Below are 22,535 nucleotides of genomic sequence, written 5' to 3'. Positions count from 1 at the left end.
AACCAACTGACAACAAGAATACTGACGTCGCGTAGATTGTATTATTAAAATCAATTTGAGAATTCACAAGGGAAAATGTCTTCCACATGTAAAATTGTGAAAGAAATATCAGGGAATAATAAGAAGGAAAATATTCCAAAGATATTCCATGTCAATGAGCACTATGATACATCTCCACAAAATATAGTTAAAGGGATGGTACAGTATTGGTGGAGATGAGAAGTATGCTTTTAATTTTGTGTGAGATAGCAGAGAACACTTATGATGTAGTACAGAGCATACCATTTTAAGAAGAATTCAAAGTTTATTTGATTAAAATCGGGTTTGGAATGAATGAAACATCCAAAAACAAAGTAGAACAAATCAATCGTAATAAGTGTGGGTACCACACTTTATTAGAATCGATTTTTTTTTGATATCTCAGCCATTTGAAAACCAATTTTCATCAAATAAACGTTAAATTCTTCATAAAATTACATGCTCTTTCATATTTCATAAGAGATTTCTCATTATCTCACCAAAAATGTTAGAAACCTGAAATTAGGTTCAACCAAACTGTACGATCCCTTTAATGATTTTCATGTGTTTGTGTGGTTTTTTTTTATTGGTCCCGATCAGGCTAAGAAAGTTGATACCGATCGAACAAATTGTCGTTAATATCTTCATAATTCGTGTATTCTTTTACTTTTCTTAAAGCCTACCGATTACATAGAAATTATACATGTATCATCATCCCTGAAATCAACACATTCGACTAGTTATGATGAAATCCGCACTGTTTTGCTGAAACAGATCGATTTCCCCCCCCCCCCCTCATATTTGTAGTCATTTATCATTTGAAGTATTTCATATTCCACTCAAGAAAGGAAAATTTATTCCTGTATTTAACAAAGATGATTCTTCGAATATTCGAAATTACCGACCCATTTCTTTGTAACCCACCTTTTCTGAAATACTAAAAAGAATATAGTAGACTCGACAATTTTTTTAAACCAATACAACCTTTTGAATCCTGATCAGTATAAAGTCAGGAAATCACATTCTACTGACTTGGCACTTGCACAATTGTTGGAGTTTCAAATGCCTTAGCTGACCTAAAGCATATTATCGGGGTTTTCATGGACTTAAGTAAGGCATTTGATACTCTTGACAATTTTATTTTGTTATCAAAGCTACGTTTTCATGGTATAAGATGAACTGCTCTAAAATTGATCACAATTTATTTAAATGATCAAAAGCAAATTTCATGTTTTGATTTCTGTAATTCGGAGACATTGTTATAAGTGAAGAATTTGGCGTACCAAAAGGGTCAATTCTTGGGCCACTATTGTTTGTGCTATAATTTATGTGAATGATTTACGTAATGCATCACGCTTATTACAATACGTAATGTTTGCTGATGATTTTAATGTCTTACAACATCAAAAGTAATATCTCATCTTTGAATTTGCAAACAAACGAATCATATATATTTTTTAATCATCCAAAGAAACTGCTATGTGGTAATTCTGAATGTATTTCGAAAATAGATATTATTCCTCTAGGGAAGACAGCATCCACCACATCTCGAGGAATTATAATTAACAAAACTCTTAGTTGGAATGACCATGTGAAATATATTTCATCTCCTGTTGCTCGTAATGTTGGAATACATGTATTATGTAAACTAAAACAGTGTTTATCTTTGGATATTTTGATTATGCTTCATAATGCACTCGTCCTACCATACATTTGATATGGGCAAAATTCGGTGTCTGCCACCAATATCACATTAAGATTGAAAAGGAAAGCTATTCGTATGTGTGCAAATGCTGGTTACAATGATCAAACAGAGCCCCTTTTCTTCTGTCTTAATACCTTAAAGGTAACAGATATCCACACTGTGCAAAATGCACTTATGATGTTCCGCTTTAATACCGATTTATTGCCACCTTCATTTATCGATATGTTCCAGTTGAAATCAGAAATCCATTCCTATCCAACAAGGCAAGCAACGGATGTTACAACATGCTGCCCCAGATATTTGTAATGAACTTTCACTTGAGCTACGTAACATCAAATCTATTTATTCATTTAAAAAGGCAGTAAGAAAATGTTGATCTTACAGTACCAGAGATATATATGCACAAACCCTAAACGACTCATGCTTTATTCATTGTTGTATCGAGTTATTTCTTTCTGAGTCTTTGCACGTGCGGATGCACCTGCAGTATACTGTGTTCCTCTCATCTAACTGAGATTCATTTCTTCACTGTGCATTGTTCATGTTATGTCGGGCAAATCATGGTTCTCTATAATGTCATGCCCTAAAAGGACACATAGAATATTAGCTTCTTTGATGATTGTTTTTTTTTTTCTCTCTCTCTCTCTCTCTCTCATTCAAAGTGACTTCAATGTAACTTTTACATGACAAAAGCAACACTATTATTATGTGAATACATCAGTGTTACTTATAAGTATAATTATGTGCATGTACGTATGCGTTGAGGTATATAAGTATGTAGAGTTGATCTGGCAAGACTAGTATCGGGAGGTTTTTATCATCTCCTGCCCTTCCCTTCTTCTCTCTCTTTCTCTCGGACACTTATTCCACGAGCATCATGTGGGACCCTTTTGTTTTTCTTCATTGTAATTTTTTTTTTCGTTATAGGTTGCCAAAAGGTCAAGCATTCATCACCAAAATTGCTAGATCTGCAAGTACTACTTGTGAATGTCAATCAGCACTTCAATTTCAATGAACGAAAAGTACATGATTGCGAGAATATGTCACTGTACTTTCGTATCTATTGAAGTGTACAAAGCAGTATCATATATCTGTTTGTTTCGTACACGCTATGATTGAACGACTGCTCTTTATTTTTCACAAACATCTTTCAAGCATTTATTATTAGCAAAAGGACCAAAAACTGTTGGTTTCGAAGACGGACTTCAACCCACATCACAGTCTCCTTTAACCGTAGAATATACAGACGTTGATTGGTTCTTCTTAAAGTCTGCATCGATTTATTTAGACGTATTAAACAACTGGAGAATAGATTCTGAATGGTGAATAAGTTGGACAAATGTCAGAGAGCTTACATTTTAAACTAAGATTACAAGAGAAGTCTTTCTTCACGCAACATGGAAAAATGATCCAGTTTAATTTCATCCCATTCCAATTCAAGTCTTTTCAATTCAAAGGCTCTTTCATTTTTCGAAAAAAAAAAACCATCATGATACATTTTAGTCTCTTTTAAAAGAGAGAATAAGGTAAGCAGAACATTGCAGAATAAAGATACTATGCAATGATTATTGAAGTTTATAATTTTTTATCAATTATACATTGATATGAAAGCTTAAGGTCTGTTCTTTCAAGATCTGCTCTTAACTAAAAATTCATGACTGATGACTTCTTTAGTTCTTTTTTATGCAGGGTTACGAATAAGCACACGCAGGCTACATACAATAAACTCGAATAAGCATGAAAGGAGACTGGACTAGGCCTACATTAAAACTTCTAAAGGAAAGGCTATGAGACAAAACAGACCGAGACAAACAGTAAGAAAATACAACAGAGACAGCGATCTCTGACAGAAGTATGTCAAGGGAAATGTTGTGACGCCTGGAAATAAACAAACAAGGAAATAGAGAGCATATCAACGGAAAACCGTAAAGTGAGTAAACTCCAAGCCATATACAGTGTATGTGTATTAAGACACTTACATATAGGTGGTATTAAAAATAGAAATAAAAAATAGCCCAAGTTCTTCGAAGAGGGGACAAAGTTAGCGAGCAGGTTAGTTGTAGAATCATCAATTACAATTGAAAGGGTGTCAATCTCCTCAATATATATATATATATATATATATATATATATATATATATATATGTGTGTGTGTGTGTGTGTGTGTGTGTGTGACCCTGCACCTCAAAACAAACAAAAAGTCGCCAGACATGAATTTTTAGTTAAGACCATATTCTGAAAGAGCAGACTTTAAGCTTTAAAATGATGTATAACTCAAATCAAATGGACTCTCCTAACCTATCTAAATATTGGAAAGAAAGCACAAACTCAGGAAAAGTGTGAACTGAGAAAAGAGGCTCTGAAGTACAGTGTCTATTCAAGCGCTTAATCTTTACCAAACCGTGCTGGCTGTGCGATGAATGGGACAAAAAACAGGAAGTAAACCACCAGAGTAACAACAATCAAGGGATTATCAAATTAAACTGAAATTAAGCATGCCTCATTAACACATTCTGTCCATAATTAATGCCAACTTTCAAAGCAGTAGCACTATTCTTTCAAAAGTTATTAGAGTTAAAAGTGAAGAGTGTGGACAAGGTTTTTCAGAAATTAAAAAAGGGATTCTAAAGACACACCTAATCACACTATTCTATATACCAAAAATGTTCGAGATAAACTGCTAAAAAACACACTTTCCTGCCCGTTTTATGATACCAAATTTTAGCATAATGTAAATGAAGACCAGCTCTTTCAGAAAATATGAAAAAGTCAAGTTCAGCTAGGTTGACCTATTTCACTTATTTTCAGCCCTCACGCAAAATCAGTGTGTGCGACTTTATGTTCGTTTTGAGGTGCACTGTCACATATATATATATACTAACTATTATAGAGGGGCATTTTTAATAACATATTTCAAAGAAATACAATAAATGATATAAAAAAACGACATGAATGTGATCAAAGATGGACACGTTTATGAAACCCTTAAAGCCTACTCTAAAATCAAGGACATATAAAATATGCATACCCGTCATTACACAATCATAAACTGAACGTATCTGTTATATATGAAACTTGTCAACATATACTTTGCATATCTTTATTTTTTCAAACAATATTTTTTTTTCAATTTCCTTGGTCTATGCTTTTGATTAAATTATAATCGGTCATTTCTGTTTGAAACCTATCATGAAAATAACATTGGCTACTATAACCTTCAACTTGGTTAAAGTATAGCATTGAGGTGTGTATCAGTCCAGCTGTTATGTATTTTAATGAAATACATAGATAGAAAATATTTACAACAAAATTGAATGAGATTAAACGGATATAATGGATGTATGTTCCATAATAGTTTGTTTAGTTATTGCAGCCTTATTACTTAATTTCCCACTGTGTATGTTGTGCTCTGCTTGCCGTATGCCAAACACATAATAAATTATGTACATTTCACGTAATTGTCTTACATATTTTCATATTTTGGATTTTTCATAAATGTTTAGAAATGTTGAAATGAAGTCTGTTGCAAGAAATCTCATATTTGCTTTAAATATCCCTTAGCTTGTTATTTCATTTTATGTTTAGTACACTCCCATTCATATTCATTGCTTTATCATTCCTCCCTATCTGTGGTCATCCTAATCCCTTCTGCACTTGCAGTTTCAAGCTCTCAATCTGTGCAACTGCTCTTCAATATCCCTGCGGTCTCCCGCAGCAATGATTCGTAGATCACTTGATATTACAAGAGGAATAACAAACCTTATCCCTTATGCATCAGCAGTTACAATTTATTTTGAATCTTGTGACTTTGAAGGTACAGCTTTTGTACTAATGAGGTCACTGTGCTTTCACATGGAGATAAGAGCGTTTATCAATATATTCCCTATTTATGATGACGACAGTAATTATCTTCTTAATACAGTCCGACTTTTCCTATCCGGATGTCATATGGGCGGACTTATATCATAACTCGATCACACTTAAGCTCCTCTCCACTGAATCTGAATTTTTCTCCAGTTTCAGTTAGCTTAGCTATTGTCAATCTGGATTACCTAAACACTTATGATACAAGATAATCATGTCGTAATCATTATAATCATGTACACAATGATCATACAACTCTGCACCTATAGATAGAACTCACATACAAATACGGAGGAAAAAAATCACAAGTTAACCTCATTTTTTTTCTTCGCAATATTTCCTCCATTTATATACCCATGTGACTTCGAATAGCAAGAGTTTCCTTCCGGACAAGCCCCCCAAAATGTCCTATGGGCGGACTTAAGTCATAACTCGAGCACACTCGTGTCGTTCACTGTTATGTACACTTTATCATAACAATTTGTGAAAGTATCTACAAACCCAAAATTAGAGGGTTGTGACAACACACAATAGAAAGCCAAAATTGTGTATGAGATTAATTGAATTATAACACCACCTATGTTCCGCAATTGAGTGAACTGGACCTGGCTTGGTCCAGCTTCACCTGTCATCTCTCATCTGTGTCGTTCAAAATTTCACAAATTAATTGTCAACAATTTCTCGCTTCCAGCACATAACAGAGCATGGGGGAACCACTATCCCTGCTGAAACTCCAAAGGATCGCGAGGGACACGCGTTCCCCACTTACTGGCGTCCAAAGGCTCTCCCTAGTGAGGGGCGGACACAGTCGCTCTGCTGGGAATGCGTCTGGCTGGGAGTAAACTCGGCCTCGGCGCCATCTACAAAATTATTTGAATGCGACATACACCAATGGGCTGCCTTCTAATCACACACACACACACACACACACACACACACACACACAAACACAGACACAAAAGGCTGCCAACTTAAAATACTGTCATCACAGTGAAAATTGAGATCTGCGTTATTATCCATTTCACATACGTAATTCCTACGATAAAATGTTACAGGAATTTTAACAATGTATACTTTGTCGAACATCGCTGTTTCATTTTCCACAAAAAAGTATATACACCATTACAATATATTTTATCGCTTATTTACGGAGTTCTCCGGGTCTGTGATGCCCTGGAGTACATTAAATGATATATTATATCAAAATCAGAAAATCGTAAGTTTTGACCAATTGTAATGCTCTGACTTTAAACTCGATTTTCACAGCTTCGACCGTGCGCGACTTTAGGACCTTTTTGTTGTAGCGGGTCACATTTACATTTTTATACACTACAAAATTTCCAAATCGCAATTAATTTACCGATGACCGGTGTAAATATGGATTAAATGTTTGTTCGCCCTGTCTGCTGTAAAGCTGCACAAAGGTTGTAGGTGTACGTCTGCTGGCCGCAAACGAAATTGAGCTCTGACTAAAATATCGTACCAATTGGTGCCTGGGTGTGGTGGGTGGATTTCCTGCCACCGAGGTAAATGAGTGTGTTGACGACGAGATCTAAATGGTGTCAGCCACGAGAGAACTCAACTCTACAGGAAAATACCTATTCTGCCAGGGCACTCCTTTTCGAGGCATTTTAGGCATTTGATATAAATAAAAGGACTTGAAAGAAACATATACATCACACTCCCGGTACTGGAGCTATTTTCTGTCTTTCCTCACACACAGCTATTAATTGATATGCAAAAAAAAAAAAAGTAAACTGGCCTCAGCACGGTTCGCATAACATTGACAGCTGTCTTAACACTTTTTCTCTCGCTCACTCACTCTCACTCTTTTCTCGTTCTCCCTGCATATACACTGTAAACATGACTTGCCTAGTTGAATGATCGATATAAATAAAGCACATGAAATGGCGTAGAAAAGCATTTTCAATGGTACACCGGACATGCCGGGACGGCTTTCCTCCGGATAAGGGATTTGGCCGGATATAGGAGACTCAATGTTTAATACATGCTGCTGCCTACCCAATAAAGGCTCAATGTATGGGACCTACATGTATATTTTTTTTGCGTGAACATGTCACGTCCTCTTCAGCTGGTCAGCGTTCAGAATTCTCTGATAATTTGTCTGATCGCCCGATCGCCTGATACCAGGCCCTGATTTAATTAGAAGTTTTCTGTCAATGTCCTTGCTGTGATTTGGGGGTAGTGTATGTTTTGATGCATGCCATTTAGATGAAAATTTGATATGGATGTATGTCAGTTATGTTTGGAATGATAGTATTCATCTGAATTTGTGCAGGAATTTTGTCTGACTATGGAATCTCCGTTTACCCATGTACTATATTTAGTCCAGGCGCAGGGACCCTGAAAAAATGACTTCGTTCAACCCACCCCGCAGAAAAGGTTTGACTGCATGGGGTAGTCGGTTGGACCCTCTAAAACACCCCTATGGATAGGTAGTATGTGATTCCAAATTGTGGTATCAATAAAATTTTACAGGCCACTTTAGTTGCGACAAGACCTTATTCTTCGAGAAGAAGTCTTTACACGCTAAGACTACTACACGTACCACTAAAGCGCTGCTACATGCGCCAATACCAGTGGTGCGTGTAGTAGTCTTAGCCCATACAGACTTTTTCTGCGACAAACAAGGGTTTTTGCCTGCAAACTATCTTTTCATACCAACCTGGGGTCGGTGTAGTGTAGTTTCTAGACGTTTTTATTTCGTCTTCATTTTTCCGACTTGAAGCAAGCCGAGTGAGCGCTCATACCCAGTGATTGCGACGCCCGAACTGTTTTTGTCGCAATCACTTTGTATACACCCTCACTCGGATTGGCGCAATACAGGGGCTTTTGCAGAATTCACAAGCTGCAACTCAGAGAAATAAAGACGAAATAAAAACGACTAGAAATCAAGACTAGGGTCGTTGACGCTTGTCGCTACTGGGGCACTGAAAATGACAAAATTATCACAGTTTTTGCATGTATTTCACCAAGAATTCATCAAAACGCCTTAAAACTACATGTGCATGTTGCGAGAGATGTCAGCAATACAATGGGATACATTGTAAGGTAAAATATTGTGCGTGGTTATCATGGTAACCGGATGCCTACAGGTGATTGGTAACCCCTCCCCCCCCCCAAAAAAAAAAAAAAAAAATATATATATATATATATGTGGAATTTAGACAGGTTGTTTGTTTGTATGTTTGTTTGTTTGTTTGTTTGTTTGTTTGTTGTTGTTTTTTTTGGTCTTTCGTGCACATCACCCATTGTAGATCGGATATTAAAGTACCTACCTTAACACTGTAAAATTAGCCTGGATAAAAGGGAAAAGACGCTCAAGATTTTTTCCCCCGTAATTCTCTCCTTAACATTAATTTATTACTGCACGTTTTGATACAAATTTACATATGTGACTCTGCACCTCAAAACAAACAAAAAGTCGCCAGACATGAATTTTAAGTTAAGACCATATTCTGAAAGAGCAGACTTTAAGCTTTAAAATGATGTATAACTCAAATCAAATGGACTCTCCTTACCTATCTAAATATTGGAAAGAGAGCACAAACTCAGGAAAAGTGTGAACTGAGAAAAGAGGCTCTGAAGTACAGTGTCTATTCAAGCGCTTAATCTTTACCAAACCGTGCTGGCTGTGCGATGAATGGGACAAAAAACAGGAAGTAAACCACCAGAGTAACAACAATGAAGGGATTATTAGATTTAACTGAAATTAGCCATGCCTCATTAACACATTCTGTCCATACTTAATGCCAACTTTCAAAGCAGTAGCTCTATCCCTTCAAAAGTTATTAGAGTTGAAAGTGAAGAGTGTGGACAAGGTTTTTCAGAAAGGAAAAGGGGATTCTAAAGACACACCTGATCACAGTATTCTACCAAAAATATTCGAGATAAACTGCTAAAAAAAACACACTTTCCTGCCCGTTTTATGATACCAAATTTTAGCATAATGTAAAAGAAGACCCACTCTTTCAGAAAATATGAAAAAGTCAAGATCGGCTAGGTTGACCCATTTCACTTATTTTCAGTTCTCACGCAAAATCAGTGTGTGCGACTTTATGTTCGTTTTGAGGTGCACTGTCACATATTATGATTTTTAATTTTATTCATTTTTTCTACAATAGCGAACGAACACAAAAAGTATGCTTAATTCTTTGATGAATAATCCTGTGCACGTGTATATTCCTTCTTTAGAAAGGAATTTTTCTGCATTCTTGGATAAACTTCCTTTAAGAACGTGAACAATCAAATGCTTTCCTCTGCTCTTTTCCAGAATTGTTTTGAATAACCATCACTCTGTAAATACTCAAAAGAGCTAACCTTAGAATGTAATTGTCTTTGCTCTCTGTATTTACCTATATTTTTAAGGGAAAGTTGTGTCCATACATTACTAAAAATTACATTTTGCCTACACAAATTTTGTGTTGAAAGTACGACGGATTCAACTTTTTCATGCATTTTACTATAAAAAAAAATGATATCTTTCTTTCAGTGGCCGTTTATTATGCCTTTGTTCACAAATTTTGCTGTAACTTGAGAATGCTTCAATATATTCTTCACATATGTGGTACACTTATGCAGAAGGAAGGAAATGCTAATTGAGCTTTTTGAAATTATGGGCCTTAGTTTTGGTGTTATTGACAGCTGAATCCTGATTGGATAATACTGGTTGCCATGGCAACAGGAAAATACTTCTTTTAAGATATTCAATAAAAAAAACCTTTTTTTATTGTATCTAAAAAAAAATTTAAAAAATCAAAGTTTGCAGCAGTAGGAGGCATTTTGGGGGTTACCAATCACCTGTAGGCATCCAGTTACCATGGTAACCATGCACAATATCATAACTTACAATGAATCCCAATGTATTGCTGACATCTCTAGCAACATGTACATATACAATTCTATGCAGTTTTGATGAATTCTTTATGAAATAAATGCAAAAACTGTGATAATTTTGTCATTTTCAGTGCCCCAATAGCGACAAGCGTCACCGACCCTAGTCTTAATTCCTAGTCGTTTTTATTTCGTCTTTATTTCTCTGAGTTGCAGCTTGTGTATTGTGGAGAGCCCGCTGTATTGCGCTAAGCCGAGTGAGTGCACATTCCCAGTGATTGCGATTCGGGCGTCACAATCACTGGGTATGCGCTCCCACTCGGCTAGCTTCAACTCGGAGAAATAGAGACGAAATAAAAACGGCTAGAAACTACACTACACCGACCACAGCTTGGCGTGAAAAGTTAGTTTGCAGGCAAAACCCCTCGTTTGTCGAAGAAAAAGTATGTGTGCGCTAAGACTAATACACGAAGCACTGGCACTGGCGCCTGTAACAGTGCTAGTGGTGCGTGTAATAGTCTTGGTGTGCGCAGACTCTATTACGTTTGTTCCAACAAATAATGATGAAAAGTGGCCAGTAAAATTCTACTGACACCACAATTTGGAATCACATACTACCTGGGGATGTTCATGGAGGTCCCATCTATCACCCTATCTCGTCAAACCTTTTCTGCGGGGTGGGTTGAACGAACTCCTTAATTAAAGATAATAAAAAGTTTTGGTACCTCAAAAGTTTCCTTGAATTTCCTTGTCTTAGTTTGTGTTTCAGGTTAAAGTACCTTTCATATAACTAACACTGTGAGACTTACTCGCCCCAAAGTGCTCTCATGTCTTAGTAATCATGCAATTAACTGCGACCAGCAGCCCCATACGCATAGCGTAATCGGGCTTCGCATTGTAGCATTCAGGATCATGACAGATTTAGAATCGCAGGATAAATGTCAACTTAAAATCCCAAAAATTCTTCAATTTGAAGACTTACCAATAAAGGTGAAGTATTGAAAACAGGCTTCGGGCAACGTTTGGTTCTGCCTATAGTCCCTTTCTGTTCGAATTGATGACTGAATGTGACTCGGTCGAGAGGACCTTGGGAGAGCTACTATACACTGAATACTACAGCCAGTGCGTGCGAACACATCACATGCGCACAAATTTCAAATCCATCAACGGATAAGATGTTTGTGTGCGCATGCGCTGGCCGTAGTAATAGGAGGGGGGGGGGGGTAGGTGAATGATCTGTTTACAAAACAGTCCCGAAATGTGATTATATAAACTTCAGTAACAATTCACGAGTACTCACCTACTTCCCTCATAACCTGTGTGTATGAAACTTAGAATGCATTCGCAATGTGTGAAATCTGAAGACTGCTCACATCTAAAGTGAATTGTAAAGGACAGAAGTTACTTTTCTGTCACACCTGCATATTCCAGTTAATCATATTTAATCCAGGTACTTGCCCGATATTATCCTCATGGGACAACCATGAAACCTAAATATCTTATTTATATTGGGTTTTACATACTTTTGTACACTTAATACCGATAAATTTGTCAAAGTATTTGTGTACACCAATCTTTACTACACCTCGAAGTCCCGCAATCCCTTTTTACCCTCACACGGCCTCCATCCCTAGCACCCCAGATAAGAGCTGATTCATATACATTGAGAAACGCATTTCTGACATTTTTATTCAATACATAAGTTTGCTTATTTTCGAAAGTCAATATTCTCAACCTTCGCACACCAGCTGTGAGGATGAGGAAGGGAGTGTATAGCTCATGACGCAAATCTCTCGTTTGAAGAGGCTACACCCCAGTAAATAATGCCAGTGCATATCTTGGCAATCAATGACTTAAAGTCAAAGATATAAAACACCTGTTTCTTGACCCTGGCCTAATCTAAGCATCAGTCATCGCCACAGCGCCACAGGAGGGGGGGGGGGGGCACCGCGAGAGGAGGAGATTGTTTTGGTTTTGGCATGGGCCATGTAGCTCCATGGTGCGTGTGTGTGTGTACGTGTGTGTGTGTGAGTGTAGACATTCAGCGTATGCAGACAGAGCATGCCTGTACTGTAGTGACCGGAACTATTGTCATTCCATTTTGCTCTCCCCTTCTCCCTCCCCCATCTCTCCCCCCTCTCCCTCCCTCTCTCCCCCTCGCTCTCCCCCCCCCCCCTCTCTCTCTCTCTCTCTCTCTCTCCCTCTCTCTCTCTTTCTCAATGATCCAGTCAGCAGGCTGATTGTAACCAGGGAGGTAGTCTCACCTCCCCGTTGTAACTCACTGCCAAATAGCACATTGTCAGCACCGGCAAACTAGCAATGCTCTCCTTCTTATTCCTGTATTTTCGTTATTTACGGGTCAATTTTTTTCGTTCGAAATGTAAAATGGATGACCATAGAATTTCTCAATAGAATATAAAATTGAAAACTTTAGAAAGGATAGAGAAAATTGAGTTCACTTTGAATGGTCTGCCACAGGCAGATATCCTTATCATGCTCTTACGTAATACGACAGCTGCTGGAGTCATCAAACCCTGGCTTGGCCTCCAGGTTTGTCATGCCTGAGCAGAAAGTTTATTTGCAATGGACAAGTCCTTCGACTCCCAACTCCCAAACGACAAATATACGCACCCCACTTTGGGTATGCCCCAGTTGGGGACTCGCCTCAAACGAGGGATTGACGGCATGTTGTCAGGTGTGTTGTATGCAAGAGAGGGAAATAGTTCTGGGGAGTGTGACCAGCATGTACGCCTTCATTATACATCGTTTTGTTTTGTATTTTAGTGGGGGGTTGAACTCCACTCACCTTCCTGCACAGTTGCTTGAATTAGAGGTTGACATTCTGTACACACATGTAGCATGTCAGCCGTAATTACGTCGGAATTATCTATGTAACAGTCCTCATTCAAATGCGCTCATACACTTCCACATCGTATACAATGTTATTCTCCCGTTCACACTGTCATTCTCCCGTAAACAATGTTATTGTAGAATTGTATTTTATTCTTAGGCTGGGATGCTGATGATACTGAAATGTATTTGTGAGATAAGACAAGTTTTGATGTTGGCGTTTGTTTTCGTTCTGAGCAACAGAACACCTCTAAAAAAAGTTCACACAAAGTCTGTATTATTTACTGAAACCGCGAGGGTTTTAGTCCACAGCATCTCTTTAATGTGCCGTCACATATTTTTGTACTCTGGATACCCATAAATCTGTGAAAGTATTTTGTGTACACTAAATTTTAATTCATTTTGAAGTTCTATAATCCCTTTGCAGGTGTGTGGTATGTACGGAAGGACAATAGTTTGGGTTGAGTGTGAGCATCGAGTACGCCTTTATCTCTTCCTTTCACATAACATCGTACTCATTTTCTTGGTTTGAACTCCACTCACCTTCCTACACAGTTGCTAAAATTAGAGGTTGGCATTTTGTACACACACTTATGTAGCATGTCAGCTGTAATTACGCCACTTATGTAACAGTCCTTATTCAAGTGCGCCCGTACACTTATCAGTGTACACAATGTTATTCTCCAGTTCACAATGTCATTCTCAGGTACACAATGTTATTGCAGAATTGTATTTTATTCTTAAGCTGGGCACCGTGGTGAAAGGAATAGAAAGCCACCAATGTAATGGCGGCTTTATGTGTATACAGCTATGAATGTTGTTGTTGTTGTTGTTGTTGTTGTTGTTGTTTTGTTTTGGTTTTTTTTTTTGGGGGGGGGGAGGTGATCTGTTCACACTTTTGTACCAGTAACATCAACTTGAAAATCAGTTCCGAAATGCATGTATAATAGACGAAATATTTCATTATAATGATATAAAATCATGTTTTCCAATTTGAATGTGATTATGTAAACCTCAGCAAAAATTAACTACTATTGACTTACTTCCCTCAATCTATTTGTAACATGTGAAATTTGAATCCAGGTACAGCTGTTCACATTATTGAATTGTAAGGAGCAGATATTATCTTAATATCTGCATACTCCCGTTTATTATGCTTAATCCTGGTATTTGCCTGGTACTGTACCCTCATGGGGTAACTTTGGAACCTAACTTTGGTCCTTTTTATAGTGTTCCTTCAATTACTTTTGTAATCTTATTAGCCATGAAACTGCTAAAGTATTTGTGTAAATCATACTTTAATTCACCTTTAATTTTTGTAATCCTTTTCACCCTCACACGGCCACCTTCCCTGGCTCTCCAGAAAAGAGCCGATTCTTACACATTGAGAAACGCATTTCTGACGTTTTTATTCAAACATAGGTTCGCTTATTTTCAAAACTATATACTTTCAATTTTCACACACCAGCATTAATCGCTGTAAGATTTGTTGAGTGTCATTGAAGGGTGGAATGCTGAGGGGATGAGGACGGGAGAGTACAGCTTTGCAGGTGTGTTGTATGTTCTAGAGGACAATAATTCTGGTGAAGTGTGAGTATCAAATACTTATACACTGTAGGCCTACACTGTTTCGGTTTGAACTCCACTTACCTTCCTACACAGATGTTAGAATTATAGGCTTGCATTCCGTTCACACATGTAGCATGTCAGCCGTAATTACGCCACTTATGTAACAGTCCTCATTCAGATGCACTCGTACTCTCTCTAATCAGCGGACACAACGATATTCTCCCCGGTCATCGTCCTCCAACATGAATGTTAACAACTGGTAGTTTTAGAAATGTTATTTTAACCTTATGTCCATACATGGGCATTCGGAATGCAGAATGCCGAAGCTTTGTAACCACAGTGAATAATTTGTTCTCTTTCCAAGATGCTTACGATTATCTAAATCACACAAGAGAGTGTTACCAACGAATTTAAACCACTGCGTGAGGTTGCCAAGCAACTTTTTTTTTTCCGGAACTTATGTCAATTCCTCACTTCTATTCTTTTTATTAATATCATTATTGTGTAATCTCTTTGGTACCCACAGGCCATCTGGAGCCACCTTTCATGTCACTTGCCGATAATGTCCTGACATATTTGCATAGTTTGTTTTGCATACGTTGACTCTGGTTCCCAGTAGACACAGCATTTTTTTTTCTCTTTAGTTTCGCACATCACAGACATTCAAGATGTCAAACTCATCAGTACTGCCCTCTACAGGTGCCTTCGTGGACACAAGCAACGGACATCACGTTCACCCTTTGATCCACAGTACAATAGACACAGCATTCAATTCAAATCAATTAATGATGATGACTTTTTTTATACGGCCGGGCCTTCTTTGGCAGAATGTGAAGCAAATGTCACTCAAAATGATACCTTTTTTTGATAATTATGTTTCAGATAATTTTAATTCATTGTCGCAAGAATTTGAATATGATTTTGACATAGAAAACCAACTTCAAAGTCCATCTTCTGAATATCTCACTCTCAACCAGTTTAATAATGTTGTTAAAGAGTATGATGATACCACCTTTTCTGTTATACATTTCAACATTAGAAGTATTAATAAACATTTTGAAGAATTGCAGTTGTCTTTGAATAAACCCATCAGGCAAAAAATCTCAGTGATAGGTTTGACCGAAACCTGGCTTCCCCAGGATTCAAGTCTTCCATACGCTCTCGACGGATATGATTTTGTAGTTAACAACAGGCAACATAGAGTGGGTGGGGTGTTGCGTTATACGTTTCACAAATGTATGATTATGTAGTTCGTGATGAGCTTAACAGCATGACTGATTCGATTGAATCTCATTTTATTGACATATCCGTTCCTGGCAGTAAGAATATTATCATAGGTGTAGTATATAGACCTCCAAATTCAAACACTAAATCATTTTTAGATTATTTTTCGGATTTGGTGAAGAACCCAATTTTTATTCACAAAAAAAAAAAATGTTTCATAATGGGAGATTTTAATATAGACTTATCAACACAAAATATCATGTCACAAGATTTTTTGGAAATATTTTTATCTGCTTCTTTTTTGACTTTGATATCTAAGCCCACACGAATAATTAATGAATCTGCCTCCCTTATTGATAATATCTGTTGTAATATTCTTCCTCCTCCCGATTCCCTTATACTGCTTTCAGACATAACAGACTATTTCCCCATCTCTACTAGTTTCTCTTTAAATGATAGTATTGATAATAAATATGGTTGTTTATTGAGACGTAGAATCACTCATGAAAATATAGCCAGTCTAGGTACTAGTTTAGACATGACAGACTGGTCTTGTATCTTTGATACAAATGATGTAAATTTGTCTTTTGAATACTTTATGCAGAAGTTTCTTCGACTCTAAGATATCCATATTCCAAAACGTAGACAAAAACAATCTGATTATTTAAAAAAATACCTAGGCTCCCATGGATCTCTAAATCACTTTTACGTTCAATAAACAGAAAGAATAATTTATATTATCAATTCAAAATGAAACCTACTGAGCAATTGAAACTTAAATATATTAGTTATGAAAATACGTTGACGAAAATTATACGCATAGAAAAGAGAAAATATTAAACCCAGCAGTTATATTTGTATGGGCACAATATGCAAAACACATTGAAGGTTTTAAAGCAAGCAATGAAAATGATAAATGTAATATTACCAAAATTAGGTTTGAAGATGAAATTATTGAAGATTCTCATCAGATCTGTAATATTTTGAATACCCATTTTTCTTTAATCGGGGAAAATCTTGCAAGCAATATACCCCATTCAACGAAACATTTTTCTGAATTTTTAGGTCCACCAAATTCTAGTTCAATGTTTCTTAGTCCAACACATAAGCAGGAAATAATCAATATTGTTTCAGATTTTAGTTCTAAAATAAGTGCTGGACATGATGACATCAGTAATGTTCTTTCGAAGGGGTTAATATCTTCAATTGCGGATCCTTTAGCTCACATATTCAATAAATCTCTTTCCAATGGCATTGTCCCTGAGAGCATGAAAGTAGCAAAAGTTATTCCCTTGTTTAAAAAAGGCGACAAATTAGATGTTAATAATTACCGACCGATTTCTTTGTTATGTACATTGTCCAAATTTTTTGAAAAAATCGTTCGTAAAAGAACTATTACTTTTTAAAAATTCAATCATATACTTTCAAATTCTCAGTTCGGATTTAGAGAAAAGCACAGCACAACACATGCATTATTAAGTATTGTAGAAAAAGTGGCACACGCTATTGACAGATCTTCGCATCTAATAGGTTTGTTCCTGGACTTCTCCAAGGCCTTCGACACCATTAATCATGATATTTTACTTGATAAATTACATCATTACGGAGTGCGTGGGAAGGCCTTGGAGTGGTTAAGGAGCTACCTCATGAACAGGAAGCAATATGTCTCTTTGAATGGGTATAATTCACAAATGTTAGATATCAAATATGGGGTCCCACAGGGAAGTTTATTAGGTCCGCTTTTGTTTCTCGTTTATATAAATGATTTTTGTAGGTCATCAGATGTTCTTTCCTTTATTCTATTTGCGGATGACTCAAATTTATTCTTTTCGCACAATAATCCTCTTACTCTTGTAGATACAATGAACTCTGAATTAGAAAATGTCGCCCAATCGATAAAGGCAAATAAATTATCTCTCAATCTTCAAAAAACAAAATATATGTTTTTCAGCAACTCTATAGAGAAACCACCTGTTGACATTGTTTTTGATGGGACTCCACGGGAAATTGTTTCCCATATTAAATTTCTGGGAATAACAGTTGATAATAAGCTCTCATGGAAATTCCATATTGATAGCATATGTAAAATTATTTCACGAAATATTGGTATAATCAACAAGGTTAAATATTGTCTTCCTTTGTCGTCCCGTATTACATTATATTCATCTCTCATATTGCCATACTTAAATTATGGTATTCTTGCTTGGGGAAATACATATCAAACATTCTTAGATAAATTACTTTTATTACAAAAGAAGTCACTCCGTATTACATGTTATGCTGCATTTTTGTCTCATACTGACCCGTTATTTTTTGAAAACAAAATATTGAAAATCAAGGATTTGTATCTGTATAACCTAGGACAATTTATGTTTAATTATGATTTAAATTTCAAATATATTTGAAACAATGTTTCCAAGAAATCAGTCCGTTCACAATTACCCAACAAGGCGTTCGAATGAGTTTCATTTGCCCTTTTTCAGAACCCTGCTGGCTCAGAACACCTTTATTTACGATGGGCCAAAGTTTTGGAACTCACTTCCTAATGATATTGTAACAGCACGAAGTTTGAATTCTTTCAAGAATAAATTTAAATTATTTTTATTGAAATCTTATAACATATTACCGAACTAGGTTTGTTTCATTAACTCAATTAAGTTATCACTTTATATATATAACTATATATATATATATATATATATATATATATATATATATATATACATATATATATATGCATTAATCATTACACATCAACTATTTTCTATCATGAGAGTAAAATAATCTGTCGAATATAAGTTCTCCTCAAATATGACAGTCATCGAACAATGCATCATTGTGTCTATTCTTTGCTTTTAATATGTCCGCTCTTTTGTAGTTTTTCTGGTATATGTACCCAATCCTTATATTCACAATATCATTCAAGGGTGAGTCTTATTACTCCTATACATCCTGGAAATCTGTTTGCTTGTGTCCACGATGGCGTGTGTTGCAGTTTCATTTTCTTTTGTTTCCCTTTTCTCTTTTTTTCGTTCTTTCCTGTTATTTCATTTCATGTCATTTGACATTGGTTTCTTTGATTTTGTTTCATATATTTGTTTGTAGTTTCATGAAGTCATTATTTGCTTTTTATGTATTTCTGAGGGTCCCATATCGTACAAGCTTGGCTTTTTAGTGGGACCCTCCATTTCCATTCCCACCCGTGTAATATGCATATGTATATACCTTATAAATGCAATTATGTCGTTACTTATCATCATCACATGTATCTTGTTGATGTACGTTTATCGAAATTAATACAAATTTGTTTTGTTTATGCATTGAGTATAATTTCTCCTGTTTATTTAATGGAAATGAAAATAAAGTTGAACTTGAACAGTATATATACGCTGTATTCTGTCTTTAACTTGGACCACGTACTATCCACTTTCAATCACCTGATTTCCAATTGCACTGGCGTATTAAAACACAAATGTACCTACGTGATTGATCTCAGCTCACATACAGGTAAACTAAGGGAGGAGAAAATGCCTATGTCAAAGATAAGTATATGTTGTTGTTTTTTTTTCTGTATGAGGGAACTGCATTCTACAAGCTTCGCTTTTTAGCAGTCCCCTCCATTTCCAGCTATGCCAGTGGCATAACATTTATTTTTGTATCTCTGTTGATGATTTACCTGTATCTTTTTTAAAATGTTATTTCTTTTCATCGCATTGTGGTACTGATTTTCTGACATCTGTGTATACGAATGTTTCATTGTACTTCCAATTATTTTGTTTGTTGGAAATGAAATACATCAACATGAACTTAAACTTGAACTTGAACTTGAGGGGAAATGGAGAAATGGACTGGACTTGATGATTTTATAGTATCTGAACAGAAAGCTCACGGGAACCAGTCGTGATAACAGCTGTCTTTTGCAATGTCGTCAGTTCTTCAATGGGCCGCTGATTGCCTATGAAAGACACAACAGGAATAGGTTACTGGTATGTCCTATACGTACATGCGCTAAACATACCGCAATAGACATGTCAAATAGATAGTTTTAGCTATAAAAGCTCCATGGTTGCAATCATTTTTAAAGCCATTTCTTAGCCCGAACTTTCCCATACGCATTTACACATATCCATTTTTTTTTCAATTCAATTCATTTATTTTTCCATTCTTTTCTTTCAGCAAAACATAACACAGACTAAATCAAGAATTCTAACACGGGCATGTATTCAACTTTATACGATGGATAAAGGCCGTGTCACACCTTTCCGGGCAAGCTAACCGGGCTTGTTGAGAGGAGGGATATCCGCACGCAGGAAAATTTTCCGCGGGCGGACAAAAATGTTCGCGAGTTTTGCACCGGTTTCTTACCTACTAGACACGTACTACTTATCTTCTACTTGCGTGTATTCCGTGTGACCTGCGTGAGAGCTTTGAAACCGATCCGTTTTCTGTAACTAGCGCCTTACAGTTACTGAGATGTACCTGTGTTGGAGTTGCCTGCGAGGTGCTGCTGATAAGGGTCTCATACTGGTGTTCTGTGTGTACCTCTTCGAGCGAACCCCCATGACTCACTCGGAACAAGTTTTGAGCGTGCTCAAGGCCTTGTCATACCACATCGGGCGAAGTTTTGCGGCTTGACTTGCGGGGAAACGAATTTGCTACCCGGAGATCTCCGTAGTTGGTCCGCACCTGAAAATAGGCCTTATACCTAGCGTGTATCTCGCCTGTAGTTGCCTGGAGTTGCGCACGCAAGTCCAATTTAACCGCTGCCAAGTTTTGAGCATGACAATTTTTTTTTTCCGGGTGAGTCGCGAGAATGCCCGGAGAGGTCCACGCAGAACGCCAGTAGGAGGCCCTTAGCGGCAGGCAACTCCCACGCAGGTACTTCGCAGTCCCGTATGCAACCAAGATAATGACATTCTGTGGGAGTTCAGCCATTCTTTCGGAGGAATTCCTTCACTGAGTTGTCAGCCCCCACGCGACTGGTATAAAGGTCACACAGTATACTCGCAAGTAGAATTTAAGGACGTTCCTCAGTTGAGTTTGCGCGCATCCTAGCTGCGCAGGTTAACAATGACGTAACAATGAGCGTAGAAGCGCACGCACGAGTGATGAGCTGGGCGGCCTCGCTCAGCTCGCGTGCCGACTGTACTCGTTACAATCTGTACGTACTACGCAAAGTTCAGCGGTCCGAGCCGCATAATAGTATACATAGTCATGGTAGCACAACACTGATCGACGGAATCGGGAAGCTTGGAAGTGGAATTGAGCTGTGTCCATTTTCAATTCATAGATTTGTTTTGTGACATGCAGTTCATTGTCATTCTGTTCATCAACATGGTCAAGTCGAGTAATAAGGTACCTAGGGCCTATAGGCATTTGACATCCTTACAACATATGTATTGCTCAGAGGGGGATCAGGAGGCGAATTTTCAGAGAAAATATTAATTATTTGCTTGGTTTTCGGTGAATTGCATGGTCCAAAATCTGCGGACGAACCTCAGTCCGCTCCAAAAATGACATGCAGCTCCTCCGATATACAGAGCCAAAGGTAAAATGCACCTTCGCCATCAAAGCAAGAAGGTGTCCCACTCGAAAACGTTTTAATCATCACGGACGTTCTTTTTTCCTCGGAAGTTCGTCTAAAAATATAATGTCGGTTCCTATTTGACAAAGGATGGACAGAAATTCAAAACAAACATATTATCGTGTGGCTAGAGCTTAGTTGATTACGACTCAGAATAAAATCGCCAATAACGTTTAATGGGCTACGATCTTTATTAGAAAATAGCGGAAGCACGTCCGTGACGAAAACTGAGTATAATTTTGCATAAAAGAATATTACATCCCATATACAGCCAGCAGACGTACAATTTTTGCAGGATATGTTCATTAGGTGGAACACAAAATTTTTGTATTCGTTACAGTTGGGACAACAATGTAGAATTTGCAGCAGCGATAGAAATAAAAGCATCACGGACGTTCGTCTGCTTAGGACTTTGATATTTCAAATGTTCTCTGTAATTTTATACGTGCTCATAAAGTTCTTATAATTTTGTGGTACATACCCATGATATGTCAGATCCAGAACATGGTCAGATAATAGATGCCACGTACCATAAAAAAAATGCGCATCATTAGTTTGAAAAACTACAATCATTGTGAAAATAGCGTTTTTACCGTATTTTTACGCTTTAAGTCCTTGTCAAATGAAAAATATCAGGCAAAAGTCAACCAAACCATATATTTCCTGAAAGGAAATTTACCAATCTTTGAGATGACATGAAAAAATCTGGTTTCTTAGATCATCCTGGCGTGTTCTAAGGGAAAGAATGTCATAAGGTGCGAAAATTGGCAATTGTACATCGTTCAAAATTCTCACCCATATATATATTTATATATATATATATATATATATATATGTATGTATAGTGTATATAGTGAGTCCATCATT

The sequence above is a fragment of the Diadema antillarum genome, unplaced genomic scaffold (genome assembly GCF_040938485.1).
Source record: "Diadema antillarum isolate AM-2024a unplaced genomic scaffold, OU_Dant_1.0 scf00000131, whole genome shotgun sequence".
Taxonomy (NCBI): Eukaryota; Metazoa; Echinodermata; class Echinoidea; order Diadematoida; family Diadematidae; genus Diadema; species Diadema antillarum.
The sequence above is the reverse complement of the archived record's forward strand: the minus strand, read 5'-3'. Positions refer to the sequence as shown.